Here is a 14,287-nt window from a genome sequence, read left to right as displayed (position 1 = left end):
CCACACTCGGTGCTGTCCTTCTTCTGTGAAAAGAGGAGGTTAGTTTCCAGGGTTGTCAGTCTGCGATGTTACATGCGCTAACATACTGGGGAAAACAGTTCTGGAACACAGAAAACACACTCTGTTAATAGCTTTAGACCTGCAGCAGGTGTTAGTTTTCATACACTGATGCCTGATGCTACTGCTGCATGCCCCATCAGTATCCTGACCCAGTCAGGAGGCTGTTGCATCAGAAGACAAGTCCATTTGTGTTAAAATTTGCTAGTGAAAAATGTTCCTTTTCCACTCTCAACAAGCACCTTTGTGTTTGCTGTGATCTGAATTAATTTTGGGGAATCTAATACATCCCTACTTCCACCAGACAGAGTTGACTAAGGACAATGAAATTACATGTCTCCTCTTGCCCTGGATAAAGAAGCCATCTCCTTGTTGCTCCATGTGGCATTTTTAAAAGAGAACCTCCAGCTGAAGTTGCTGTGTAGTGTTGTTGGGTGTGGTTTTTTCCCCCTCCCACAGAGATAGCCTTAACTAGCAAAGTTCAGAAATGGATCCACGTTCAAACTTTTACAGGGTTTGGGGGTATTCAGTTCTGTGGTGATAGTTTGCTCCATGGCAGTTACTAATGTGAAGTTTTGAACTTGTACAGACTTAAGGAATGGTCAGCTCTGGAGTTTTGGTTTGGACCTATCTTTAGTTCTTGATTTTCTATATACCCATGCAAATATCTGTGTTTGCAATCTACTTTAACCTCGAGGAGCTATAATGTAAGCATTATACAAGGAGATGAGGTCACATCTCTCATGGTCATGTGGTATAGCTTTAGCTCTTTAATACTGAGCAGAAGAGTCAGCATCCATGATCAACTCATGTTGAGTTGTTTATAGCTAAATAATTGGTAACTGCAGGGCTGTTAACTGCAGAGCTGCTTTATTTTTATACAGCCCTTTGCTAATAACATGCTGGCTGCAAATGTCAATGTAGGACGGAGAGCTCGTTTGTGGTAGAAGAGTAATTTCACTGCTGGAGAAAGAGGAGAAAGCTTTCTCTTTCTGTAACATTGCTGCAGAAAGTGAAGAATTTCTGAAGTGGCTTTGGAAAACTGAGCCATAGCATTAGACAAGCTCTTGGGAAATTAAGCAGCAAATCAGAGAAGTAAGACCGAGAGGGCAATAGAAACCAAGGTAGGCAGGCTAGAGGTGTCTCTCGCAGCTATGACTGGAGTTGCAAGGTCAGAGGGGAGAGGCTAAACATGCACTATTTGGAAGACAGGTTAATGGAGTAGCACCATGACAAACCTTCCATGGGGGAGTCCAGTGAAACAACCAATCAGCAGTGGGAGAGCCACATAATCAACAGCAGTGCAAATACATTGCATTTTGACAACAGCTAACTAATTTAATAACCAATAAATATTGCTGGTTTTAGAGCTGCTTTTCATGTATTTTATGACATGTCAATCATGGTTGGCCTCCTTTCATCTGTGAGAGATGGTGGGAATTGCAGCCTATGATGTAGATGATTTGCAATGTCTCATGTGACTGAATAGTCCAATCCGAGATTTGCACGATCTTTGGCAGTTATTGCAAATGTATGTATCTTGGTTTGGAGCTGCTTGCTTCCTACAAGCTCTTTTCTCTTCAAGATATCAGAGCCAGCTCTTGTCAAGGACTTTGATGTCCTGATGGAGATGGTGGTGCCACTTGTTACGATCACTTGCCAAGATTTCCCATTGGTCAGGATCAATTCCAAATTCCTTCGTATCTCACTTGCATGTGTCTTTATAGCAAAGCTTGGGACATCTTGTTGTTCTTGTTCCCTCTGATAGCTCCCCATGTAGCATGTCCTTGGGTATGCATCCGTCTTCCAACCTACTCACATGGCCCAGCGAGCACAGCCGTCTTTGCTTGAGCAGGGCTGTCACACTTGGTAAATTTGCCCTTTAAAGAACCTCTGCATTGGTGACTTTATCCTACCATTTGGTGTTGAGTATGTGGCATAAACAGCATAGGTGGAAACTGTTTAACCTTTTCTCCTGATGAGCATAAATTTTCCATGTTTCCCCACCTTACATGAGACTGCTGAGGATGCAAGCTTGGTACACTAGCATTTTGGTCTTGATGGTAAGCTTTGAGTTGTTCCATGCTCTTTTAGTTAGTCTGCTAAAGGTAGTGGCAGCATTTCCAATGCAAACATTTAGTTCTTCATCCAGTGAGAGGCTGGCGGTCACTGAAGAACTTAAGTAGCTGAACTTTTGGACTACTTCTAGCTGGTTTGCATTTAAGGTGATTGAAGGATCTTGCGGAACCCCCATCCTAATACAACCATTTTCTTGATGCTGATGGTGAGAGTGAATGCCTGACAGCCACTTGAAAGGCAGTCCATGAGTTATTGTTGTAGATGTTCATTGTGAGCGATGAGGGCAGCATCAGCAGCAAATAAAAGTTCCTTGATTAGCACCTTTTTTACTTTGGTCTTTGACTTAAGTTGGGACAGGTTGAAAAGTTTTTCATCCGATCTTGTGTGGAGATACACTCCATCTGTCCTTAAACACGCAATTCAGGAGTACCCAGAAAGAAATTCCAAAGAGTGTAGGGGCAAGAACACATCCTTGCTTCACTCCGCTTTTTATCTCAAAGCTGTCCGAAGGGGACCCGTCAAACTGGACAGTTGCTCTCATGTTATCGTGGAATGAACATATAAGACTTAACAAGGTTGGTGGGCATCCTATCTTTTCAAGTAGTGTCCAGAGTAGTAGTGCACGATATGGTATATCAGGTTATATGGGAGCCAGAGGGGAGACTAGATCTGGGAACTGGTAAGAGAAACAGGGGGACAGTTGCTGAGAGGAAATGCTGTGATCTTACAAGGAGCTGGGTGGAGGTGGGGTGACTGGGACTAGCTGAGATTAGGAGCCATCGTGTTTTGGGAAACAAGGACAGAGAAGAGAGGAGACAGACTTGAGAAAAGACTAGGACAAGGAGCAAAGGAGGAGTGGGGAAGGAGAAAGATTGGACGAGGAACCCTGAAAGGGAATGTAGCACTGGGAACAGTTTGCAGAGGGAGAGGAGAGAGGAATCAGATGAGGAGCTTGGAGTGGGTAACTAGGCCTGGCTGGACATGAAGGCTGGGGACAAAGTTTTGGGGGGAATGTGCTGGGCCAATAGATTGAGACTAGATTTGTGGACAGGGAGATTGGGACTTTGACAGTTAGCCAAAGGCTGGGTGGGGTGAAGGGGGTGTCTGGGATTGGCTGGGCAAGGAGACTGGGCCTTGGTGGAGAAGCCTGAGTTGTGGAGACCAAGATTGGATATGCAAGGAGAATGGGACTGGGACAAGGAACTAGAGCTGGGTCAGAAGGCATGTAAACTTGGGGGGAAGGGGCAGAAGAGTCTGTGTCCACTTGAGCACATTCCCCTGCAGAGCCTGGAGTAGAACTCAAGGTTCCTGAATTTCACCATTCCTCTGCTGTCAGCATATGTCTATGAAACCCACTGGCAAAGTGTGTGTTTCATCCCCTTGTAGTGTTGGTCCATATAGAGGATGACACCCAATCATCAGTTATTCCATTAGTTGAAATGACAGATGACCATGCAGTGGATCTAAGGTTGTAACTCTGCTGATGACCTATGTGGGTGTCAATATGATGTCACGTGATGGAATTTGTGTTATTTTCAGTTTGCTTCTTTAAAAACCTAGGAAATTACACATAAAACTGTGTTAAATAACTTCATTAAGTCAAGCACCCAATAGTTTAGAATTAATACCAGAATTAAGCTTGTCTTCTCCAGTTCAGCTTATGATCTGTGTGTCTATATTGAAGAGTGTAATAATCTGTTTGAGGCAGGGACTGGCTTTGTATTTGTCTCTTATACATTTCCAGTGTTTAAAAATGCTGCTGATTATTAGTAATAATATTGTTGCACTAGCCAGTTCTTCTTACCCTGTAAATCCCCCAATGACAATAATTCAAGGTTTCTGAAATGTTCCTACAATCAATATAACTTCACAAATAGTAGAAAACAGCACATTCTTTTACTAGCTGTGAAACATTTTCCACTAGCTAAGTAATGGAAATACTCATCTGGAAGAAACTAGTGTTTTTGCTTTTGGGGGGGTATTTCAGATTTAACTCCTCTGCATGAGCTCAATTCCTCTTGCCAGTTTGCCTCATATGAAAGGAATTCTCCCTTTGTTTTCAACCTGCTGTCTAGTTGGAGCTGAGCAAAGACCAGTATCCTGAATACAAGAGAGCGCTTTTTGTGATATCGCCCACAACTGGGTTTTTGTTCAGGTTTTTGCTTCACAAGCGCAGATCTCATTCCTTTTCTAGAAGGTATTGTGTTTCTGCAGTATCTTCTTTTCACCTTTGCTTGTCTTGCTCTGGCCTGATTCTAGCCAGGCTCAAAAAACATCCTTAGTTTTAGTCTTAGTACGTGTAGCGGGGTGACACCCACTCCTGCCCCGAGGGGCTTAGAACAGTCCTAGAGAGGGCTGTGGCGGGGGACAAGAAGCCTGGGCTGATTGGGGAAAGCAGTAACACCTGGGGCCATGCCCCAATCAGGGCCAGCTGGCCCCTGTAAGAGGCTACGAGCCAGGAGTCCAAACAGACTCTCTCTGCCTATAGAGAGAAGGGCCTGGTTGCTGGGGAGTCTGACCAAGTGCCAAGAGTGGAGCAGGGCTGACGGAAGGCCAAGGCAGCTGGGGAGCTCTGGCCTGGAAACCCCCCTGGCTGCGGCCTAGTTGGAGGCCAGTTAGGTGCTGGGGTTGCAGGGGGCAGCCCGCGGGTAGGCAGAGGCAGCAGGTCCAAACCCTCCTTGCCTGTGATGCATGGCTTATATACTGCAGTCAGCCCCAGTGAATGGGGGCTAGATAGTGACTGGGCAGTAGCCAAAGACTGAAGTGAGGTGGGGATTCCCCTGGGTGGGGAGACCCTGCAAGTGAGGGGTTACTGCCAGGGGACAGCACCCCAGCGCACAAGGGGCACCAGGTCTGGGAGGGACACAGGGGCCTGGCCTAAGTGGGACACTGGCCTGTAGAGGATGCTCCAAGGCTGGAAGTAGAGCTAATTCCCAGGACACCAGCAGGAGGCACTGCAGGGGTGAGTCCCACATGCTTACATTATGTCATCAAAGACACTCCATGCTCTTAATGTTAGTGCTGAGCCAGGCTTAAAAAAGTGATTTTTAAAGTGATTAAAAAATTAAATGAAATGTTGATATACTCTAATGTACGTCTCACAGGCTTCCACATGGCTACAGTAAGTTGTGCCAATATTGTGCACATGAGCTTTGTGAGCAAAAGAATCTTGGGGAGTCTTAAAGCATTTGTTCCAGGGTGCATTTCTACATCTGTTGTATTTTTTATTTTTACTTTTTCCTCCTCAAAGGCTCCTCCTTAAAGGCTATACAAAGGGGAAAAGTTAAAAGGTGCCAAGAAGTGATTGAGTGACAAGACATAATTGCAAAAAGAACAGGAGTACTTGTGGCACCTTAGAAACTAACAAATTTATTTGAGCATAAGCTTTCGTGGGCTACAGCCCACTTCGTTGGATGCATAGAATGGAACATATAGTAAGAAGATATATATAAAAATACAGAACATGAGAAGGTGGAGTAAGAGGCTAATTAAGATGAGCAATTATCAGCAGGAGAAAAAAGCTTTTGTAGTGATAATCAAGATGGCCCATTTAGCCAGTTGACAGGAAGATGTGAGGATACTTAGCATGAGGAAATAGATTCAATCACTAAAAACGTTTTTTTTTTCTCCTGCTGATAATAGCTCATCTTAATTAATTAGCCTCTTACTCCACCTTTTCATGTTCTCTGTATTTATATCTCTTCTTACTATATGTTCCATTCTATGCATCCGATGAAGTGGGCTGTAGCCCACGAAAGCTTATGCTCAAATAAATATGTTAGTCTCTAAGGTGCCACAAGTACTCCTGTTCTTTTTGCAGATACAGACTAACACGGCTGCTACTCTGAAAAAAGACATAATTGGTAAAGCTTGTTCACCAAGAGAAATGCAGTGTAAGAGGTACCATATGTATGCAGAAGCCAATCATCTCATTTGTTGTACAGCACATGAGATCAAAGGGTTGCACGTTACATCCATTCCTCTTTACACCATGTTACATCAAAGACATACATGTTACACCAAAGATGCTAGTTATCCTTTTCTCCTCTCAAGGCTGGGGGTGGGTAGAATGCATTATACAGGTCACTTGTTTCTCTTTCCTATTCTGCATACTGTGTGTACAGTCTTCCAAAAGGTGGCATGGTCATTTTCCTTAGTTGGTATCTTTCCACACAGTACGGTGAACACGGGTACTCTTACCTTGCAAGATTTCCATTCTGGTATCAGTGTGGGCTGCTTGCCCCAGTGGGGGATCACAACTCCTTAAGGAGACTGTATTTCCTGTAGCTGCATTTCCAGTGGCACATGTTAATGAAACTAACATTCCATCTCTAACAGGCATGCACAGATAAAGCAGAATACATACTATATATGAAGCACTACTAGACATGGTATATACTACAGGTGTTTTTATATGCAGTCATATTCTATTCAGGTGAGCATTTCTTCTTGAGCACCAGAAGCTGGGAATGGGCAAGAGAGGATGGATCCCTTGATGGTTACCTGTTCTGTTCATTCCCTCTGGGGCACCTGGCATTGGTCACTGTTGGAAGACAGGATACTGGGCTAGATGGACCTTTGGTCTGACCCAGTATGGCTGTTCTTATGTTAATTTACTTTGTAAACATGCAGAATATCCACGCAGCTCAAAATAAAAACTACTGGCATGTAGTAGAGTCAAAATGTCACCCCTCCTGGGGTCTCTATTAGCAGAAAAGGAATCCCATGATAACAGCATAAGCATAGGCCTGGCTGTTCTTGGAGCCTAACTCCCTCTGACAGAGGGTTAGTCCTACTTCCTTTGCATTCAGGAGGGTGCAACTGAATGAGCTTTGAGAGCCTCAGTGAGTCAGCAGTGTCGTCGTAGCCATGTTGGTCCCAAGACCTTTCTCAGACCTGAAGAAGAGCTCTGTGTAGCTCAAAAGCTTGTCCGTCTCACCAACAGAAGATGAGGTGGTCCAATAATAGACATTACCTCACCCACCTTGTCTCAGTGAGTCAGCAACAGTTAAACTGCAGTTCCATGCAACGTGGAGCAACAGGAGAATCCCACCATACTGTGGCATACCTCACTTGTGTGGGTTAGTTTCTCTCCTCTCTGCACTGCAGGTCCATTTTCCAATCCCTTTCTATACTTTCCTATCTGTATTCCAGCTTCTGCTGATTCTAGCAGCTGCCAATATCTTTGTACAAGATAATAAAAAGAAAAGGAGTGCTGGTGGCATCTTAGAGACTAACCAATTTATTTGAGCATAAGCTTTCGTGAGCTACAGCTCCCTTCGTCGGATGCATCCTTTTCTTTTTGTGAACACAGACTAACATGGCTGCTACTCTGAAAGGTATAATAAAAATCTTTCACTTCTGGGCTGATTGGTAGAGTTATATGTATGGAAGCTACTGTGTGGTATTACTAGGACTTGTAAATGAGGCTTCTTCCTTATAGTACCAATTGTATGATTGATGGGTTGCTCTGTCCTGTGTTTCCACTGTACTGTATGACCCAGTCAAATTTGGTATAATCCTATTATCACTTCCTTAGCATTTATCCCTTTGAACTATTTGTTGATGAAACTCTGCGTATCAGCGACACCCAAATTTTCTAATTTAAGTTTTTTTATCTTTCTCATTCACAGAGTTCAAAATCTAAGCTTGCTTGAGATCTTCTCATTAGGAGGTCTTGATGTGCCTTATAAAACTCAGTTGTAAAGGCAGTATCCTCCTCAACCCAATGATTATGGCATCTGTTGCCCTTCTCGGCCAATTTGAATTCCACTGTTGTAGGTATTACCATCTCAGTATAAAGAATGAACAGATGCTGGGGCAGAATGCAGCCTTTCTTTGCTCCTTCCCTGACTTTAAACCATGTTGTGCCTCTTTTGTTCTGTCTGCTGCTTTAGTGTCCCCAAAGAAATCTGTAGGAAAGCTCATTTCCAGGAGAACAGCCCAAAACATTTGATAAAAAGTCAACACACACACAGTCCTCTGTTAGAAATTTTTTATGATTTCAGCAATAATGATCTTGTATTCCACCCCTCACACTACTTATTTCATTTGTGTGTGGATGACCCTTAGCTGTACTTTTCATGAGACATAATATTAAAGTAATTCATATTATTTTAGAATAGAATTATACAAAAGAGTCTTGTACAAACAGCATAATGTCATAATAATGTGCTTTATACATGGCTTCTATTCTAGGACACAGACTTCAAAATGTCTTATTAATGTTGTTCAAACTCCCTTTTCTATTAAACAAAAGCTGAGATAACATATCCTCATAGCATATGATTGATGTAAGTTGATCTGTGAGCCAATACTGCTGTGGTGGAGAGACACTATTGGATATGTACCACTGCTCAATTAAAAGCGAGTTTTCCTCAGCAAGGATGCTAATTGGCTGCTGTTGGGTAGCACTTTACCACCCTCCCCACAACTCATATATTGATTGTCATAAATTATGAAAAATGGGAATGCCACAAAATTATTTATGCAGAAAATATTACTTTTTAAGGTATAATCTCTGCATGTGAAAATAGCCTTAAATATCCTAAAAAGGGTACTTCTAATTTAAAAAAAAGACCAAACAATCACATAAACCAAACAAAAAAGGATTTAACTCTTTCAAGCTTTTAGCATTTGTTGAGAGATGAAGCAACAGTAACTGAATAAGGAAGCTCTTTGTAAAATGCTTTGGTGCCCTCTAGTGGGTCAACATTGGAAAACACCTTCAATAATTTTGAGATCTGAGCAGATCCTTTTCCTTTCATCGCACTATTTTAAGATCGTATTTTGGAACAATGAACAAGATAACAAACAGGAAGAAGTTCTGCCTGCTACGGGTGAATGGATTCAGCAGATTTGGAACATTCATACCATGGACAAATATACTCTTTGCTTAGCAGACAAATATCAGACCAATGTGTGTGTAAGTCCTTCTGTAAGTATGTAGAAAAGATATATTCCACGATACAGAAAGACCTAAGGACTAAAAATGACTGTCATCTTTCTTTGATCATGCCATGCTATTGTTGTTAATGTCTTGAGATACATGAATATGATAGAATTGTCCAGGTGTTTTTAGTAGGCCCTATCTGTCCAGATGAAATTCAAACTTGGTGTGATTCACTGAAGTCAACAGCTTTATCTAGGGACATGTGGCCATTCTGCAAGGGCATAATGCCTACTGCTGCTGCCATTGTGATGTTGGAGGGCATGTAGCTAAGGGCAATGCAGCTGGGAGCTGCTGTATAGCAGGAGGAAGTTCCAAAGTAAGGCTCCAGGAGCCACCCATCTCAGTCTCTTTGGTTCACCTACGCTGGAGAGAGAGGAAGGGGGGGAAAAACAGAGAGGATGAGTTCATGCGGAAGGTTTCCTGGCCCATATCACTCCCCTTCCAGAAGTGATTGCTTTGAAGCAGGGGAGCATAGAGAAAAGTTGGCTCCGGTTCTTTGCAAGGCATCTGCTCCTGATGCAGCGGACAGTAGGAGAGGCTACGATCTTTGGACAGAGTGGAAGACTGGGAAAGCCATTGAAGAAGGAAGGGTAAGCAGTTAACAAAGGAACAGGAGTGATGCGGTAGTGTGCAGAGAGGAAAAAACGGAAGTGGCACCAGCTATTGAGATGGGGGTGAGGTGCAGTGCAGCTATCTGGAAGGAAAGGTGACATGAAACAGATGTGAATTTTATGTGAATGAAAGGAAAGATTGGTTGTGGGGAACTGACAAATTTCAGAGGGAAGGAGATTACTTCTAACTGCTGCTTGACTGCCCATCCAAATGGTACCAATGGTACTTTGATCTTTGTTTTTAACCTTCTGCAAGGAGTCCCATCTGAGATACTTGTTTCAGTAAAGTTATTCCTTTTGTATCTATTGCTGCTAGAAAGGTAGATTAGTGACCCTTTACTTGAGCAAAGTTTTCAGATTGTCTCTATATTTTAATTTCTTTTTATCTCTTATTCAGACAAGTGGCTTGAGGAACAAGGGAACACTCTCCAGTCTATTGGCAGATATAATAATTCTGGGAACAGAGTTTGTTATTTTAACTTTGAATGTTAAAATTCAAGAGATTAATTAAAATCATACTGCACCTGTCAAACTGCCAAGGTCATACAATGCAGGGCAGGCACTCAAAATGAACACATAAATTAGGAGCCTCAAAATTATGTGGGCTTAATTTCTGTAGCATAATAATTTTCTGTTCTATCAAGTTTCACGATTGTGTTTTTTGCTGTAGATAATATCCAATAATAAAAGCAACGTGACACCAGGTGTGTTTAGGACAGTGGTAAATTGAGGTCTAAAGTGACAGATGTCACTCATGACAAGGAGCCACAGAGATCTGAAATATTCTATTCTGTGCTAATTGATTACATGGTCACAGAGGATGCTTGAGTCATGTAATGCAGGGGAAGAATGAACAGCTGTCGCGGCAGCAACCCTATTAGGGGCTTCATGCTAAGGAATCTGCTCTCCCAGGAAGAAAGTGTGAAGAATTTAAATCTTGCTGGAAGTTGACAGAAATTGCTGGTAGGTGTGTCGTACCCTAAAATATTTTAACAATGGATGAAAGCGAAAAATGCCAAAATCTTTTTATAGTTTGATTTTATCATTCTTTGATCTTTCTGGAAGTCATTATAGCAGCAAGCATGGAAATGGATTTCTTGAACTGATGAAAACAAGGTGCGAGTTAGGGTTATACCTTCCAGATATATAGTGGTTTTGAGTGAATGGAGAATGTCCCTTTTTCACATATTATTCATGTGTAATGTGCATAAAATAGGAAAGTGGGTGTGGCACTGGAATGGGAGTCAGGAGTTCTATTCTTGATTCAGCCACAGAATTCCTGTGGGGTCCTTGGACAAGTTAGTTGATCTTCCCTTTTGCCTCATGACAGGTTTCAGAGTAGCAGCCGTGTTAGTCTTTATTCGTAATCCATTTATAAAAAGGGAATAGTATCCCACTCTCTCACAGGGATGGTGTGAGGATTAAATCCACCAATGATTATAGAGTGCGCTGATATTATGTTGATAAGCGCCATCTAGATAGATAACTAGAGTACAAACTAGACATCTAAACCCCTTTGATCTTTGGAAAAGTTTGGCTGTAGATCTGAACTTGGTTGTTTGGCCCATCTCAGCAATCAACTGGATCTGGACACCGACTCACCACTTCTGCTGCATACCTCCCAACTGATTCAGTGCAGAACTGGTACAAAGCAAATGTGGGAAAAATGGCTTTTGTACCTCTGCAATTACCAAGAGGAGTGGTATGTCAGCTGGCAAGTCACAGCTCCCCTTCTGAATAGTTCCAGAAAGAAGGCAATCCTGCATGTTACATCTGGGGACCAGCAATGTGGTTTTAAGGCCACCGTATCCCAATCAAAGGAGACAGCAGGGAAATCATAATGGCTGGCAGGAAGTCTGTCCATCTATTCTATCTCCCACCGAGATTCTCTGAATACAACAATTTAGGTAGCATTAGTAATATGAGCATGGATTCTTGGATCCTGCCCCTAAATTTCTCCTGCTAGTTGTCATCTCTTTGGAGGAGAGGAATGCTGCTCTAGTTAGAGGAGCTGGGGAGAAGCTCTGTTCAGCTGGAGGCTTTAATATAGCTATGTGTCTACAAAGTTAGATCCTTGGCAATTAGCAAAATACCTTAGCTAGACATTTCTATGGAGACTGAGGTGAGAACTGGGGAGAATTCATTAACCAAACCTCAGTGAAATAACTGCTCATCTATGGGGAAATAACAGGCCCAAATGTAAGCCTGACCAAAGGCACCAACTTTCTGCTTTCCCTGGGGATGCTTCACCCCCACTCTGCCCCAAGGCCCTGCCCCCCCACTCCATCCCCCCCTGAGGCTCCACCCCCATTCTGCCCCCCTCCCTGAGCGTGTTCCGCCCTCGCTCCATCTCTTCCTGCACCTGCTCCTCCCCCTCCCTCCCCCGTGCCTCTTGCCCACCGCTGATCAGCTGTTCGGCAGTGGGCAGAAGGCACTGGTGGGGGCGGGAATGGGAGGAGCTGATTTTTTTTTTCGTGGGTGCTCCAGCCCCAGATCATCCACAGATTTGGCACCTATGAGCCTGACCATAAGGATGTTAGATTAGGCCAGGGAGAAAAGGGTATAGCTAAGTAAATGAGATCAGTGAGGTCAATGCATCTACTGCCCTCCTCCTACCTGCTGCGTGTTCATGTTTGTGTCTCTCTCCCTCCCTTCCCCTCTCTCTCCCTCAGTCCTCCACCCTTCCCTTCCAGAGAGAGACTCCCTTCTGCTTTGCTGAGCAGCCCTTTATATATGGCCCTGATTGGCTGCTCCAGCGAGCTTTTCCCCTGTTGGTGGGATCAATAAACCCTTTCCTGATTTATGGGTTCTGCACAGTCTCCCTGGTGCTGCTTTTAACCCCTTCTTCTCCCTGTGTGGAGCAGCCACCTCACCACAGCCTGTGACTGGGGAAGTTTGGTCCCAGGCTGGAAGGTAGTCCCCATCCGTGTATTGAGGAACTGTAACTTGCTTGTACCATCTGTCAGGGTGAAAAAAGCTGTTAAATTCAACTCTTGCTTAGACTAAATTTAGGATTTGGAAAGCGTATTTATTTTTTATTTTCTTAAGGTAACTCTGCCCTTTATGCCTGTCTTTATGTCAGGCTTCTGACATAAGATGGATGTAGTGTAAGATGGATGTAGGGCTGCAGCTGGGGGCAATAGGCTGGAGCCTCCCTATTGATGATTCATATGTGGCTGGGAGACCATTCATGTAACATAGTTGGGTGTGTCGCTGCCTGTGGTTGGCTGTGTAAGTACAGTGCCTGTCAGAGACTTGTAGCTTGACATTAGCATCACAGTGTGAGGGATACCCCAGGCTGGTTGGTTTTGGAGCTCTCCGCTTTCCCACAGTCCAGTTTGCACCCTGGGATCCTGTCACACTCTCCCAATACCAGAAGAAAGGGGAAGGGCCAAAAAGAAGTCAGGACTCACTCCAGGGCCAATGGGGAGAAGCTTGCACTCTAAATCAGCTGGATTGACAGGGTGGGCAGATGTTAGGCAAACCCATAGCCAGACCATGGCTGCCCACTCAGCTGCCATAACTCCCCCTCCCCGCCCAGAGAAGGGGGGACAGGGCCTGTTCTGCCTCCACAGTCAGGTCCATGTCTTCTGCCTCCAGGCCCTGCAGAGGTCCTTTATGGTACAGATCGTCTGGCGTGGAGTGCGCTGGCATACGCCTTTCTCCTACACCTCCGATGGCTCTGTTATGACCGGCAGCTCTACCTCCATCCGAGGAGTCTTCTGCAAGACCTTTCCAAGCTGCTGGTCTTCTATCAGGACCTCCTCCAGGCCTGGAAGCTGGTCTTGGTGACCAGTCCATGGCAGCCACCAAGGTGGGAGATCTCCTTATGAAGCCCCTGCTACACAACTTGGTGGTGGGCAGGTGGCAGAGTCCCCCCTCAGCGTCTGGGAGGTTGGTCCTGGCAGATACCACCAGTATCAGAGATCTCTTGGACTATGACTGTTGGGCCTGGGTGGACCCCTTGGTGCTCAGCAGTGCGTGGGGTTCTCCACCCCTCGTGTCCCCCAGCACATACTCCAGGAGGCGAGGGCGGGCTAACAGTCTGCCTCATGGACCTTCTTCAAGCTGGTCTTGCAGGAGGGTACTTCCCACCCATCCCTCACCCTTGGCCCACCAGACCTCGCCATTGGGCCCTGCCCTGTAAGCCCCACTGGCCATCACCTCCAAATCACACGAGCTGGCTGTGCGACCTGCAGCTGGTCCATTTATGAACTGTGAGAAGGAAACAACTGTATGTACTCGTGCTCCATGCCCTTCATTTCCTCACCCTCGTGTCCCACCCCAGCACCAAGTGGTGGGATCTCCTACCACCTGTGAGAGGTGAGGAGGCATGGTGGGCCAGTCTGTATTTCATCCTGACCCCCTGGCCCACAAGAGATATTAGTTGGCAGCTCCCTCATGGAGCCATGAGCATGGGTGCAGTTCGGCCCCCTCCCCAACACTTGCGCCTTCTGCAGTGAAAGGGAGACCCTGGTACACATCTACCTTGAGTGTGCCAGGTGCAGCCCCTTTTCCAGCTTCTACAGAACCTTCTCCTTAGGTTCTGGCTGAACTTCTCCAATACCTCCTGATATTTGCACACGCC

This window comes from Eretmochelys imbricata, chromosome 3, assembly GCF_965152235.1.
Source record: "Eretmochelys imbricata isolate rEreImb1 chromosome 3, rEreImb1.hap1, whole genome shotgun sequence".
NCBI lineage: Eukaryota > Metazoa > Chordata > Testudines > Cheloniidae > Eretmochelys > Eretmochelys imbricata.
This window is presented reverse-complemented; position numbering follows the sequence as displayed.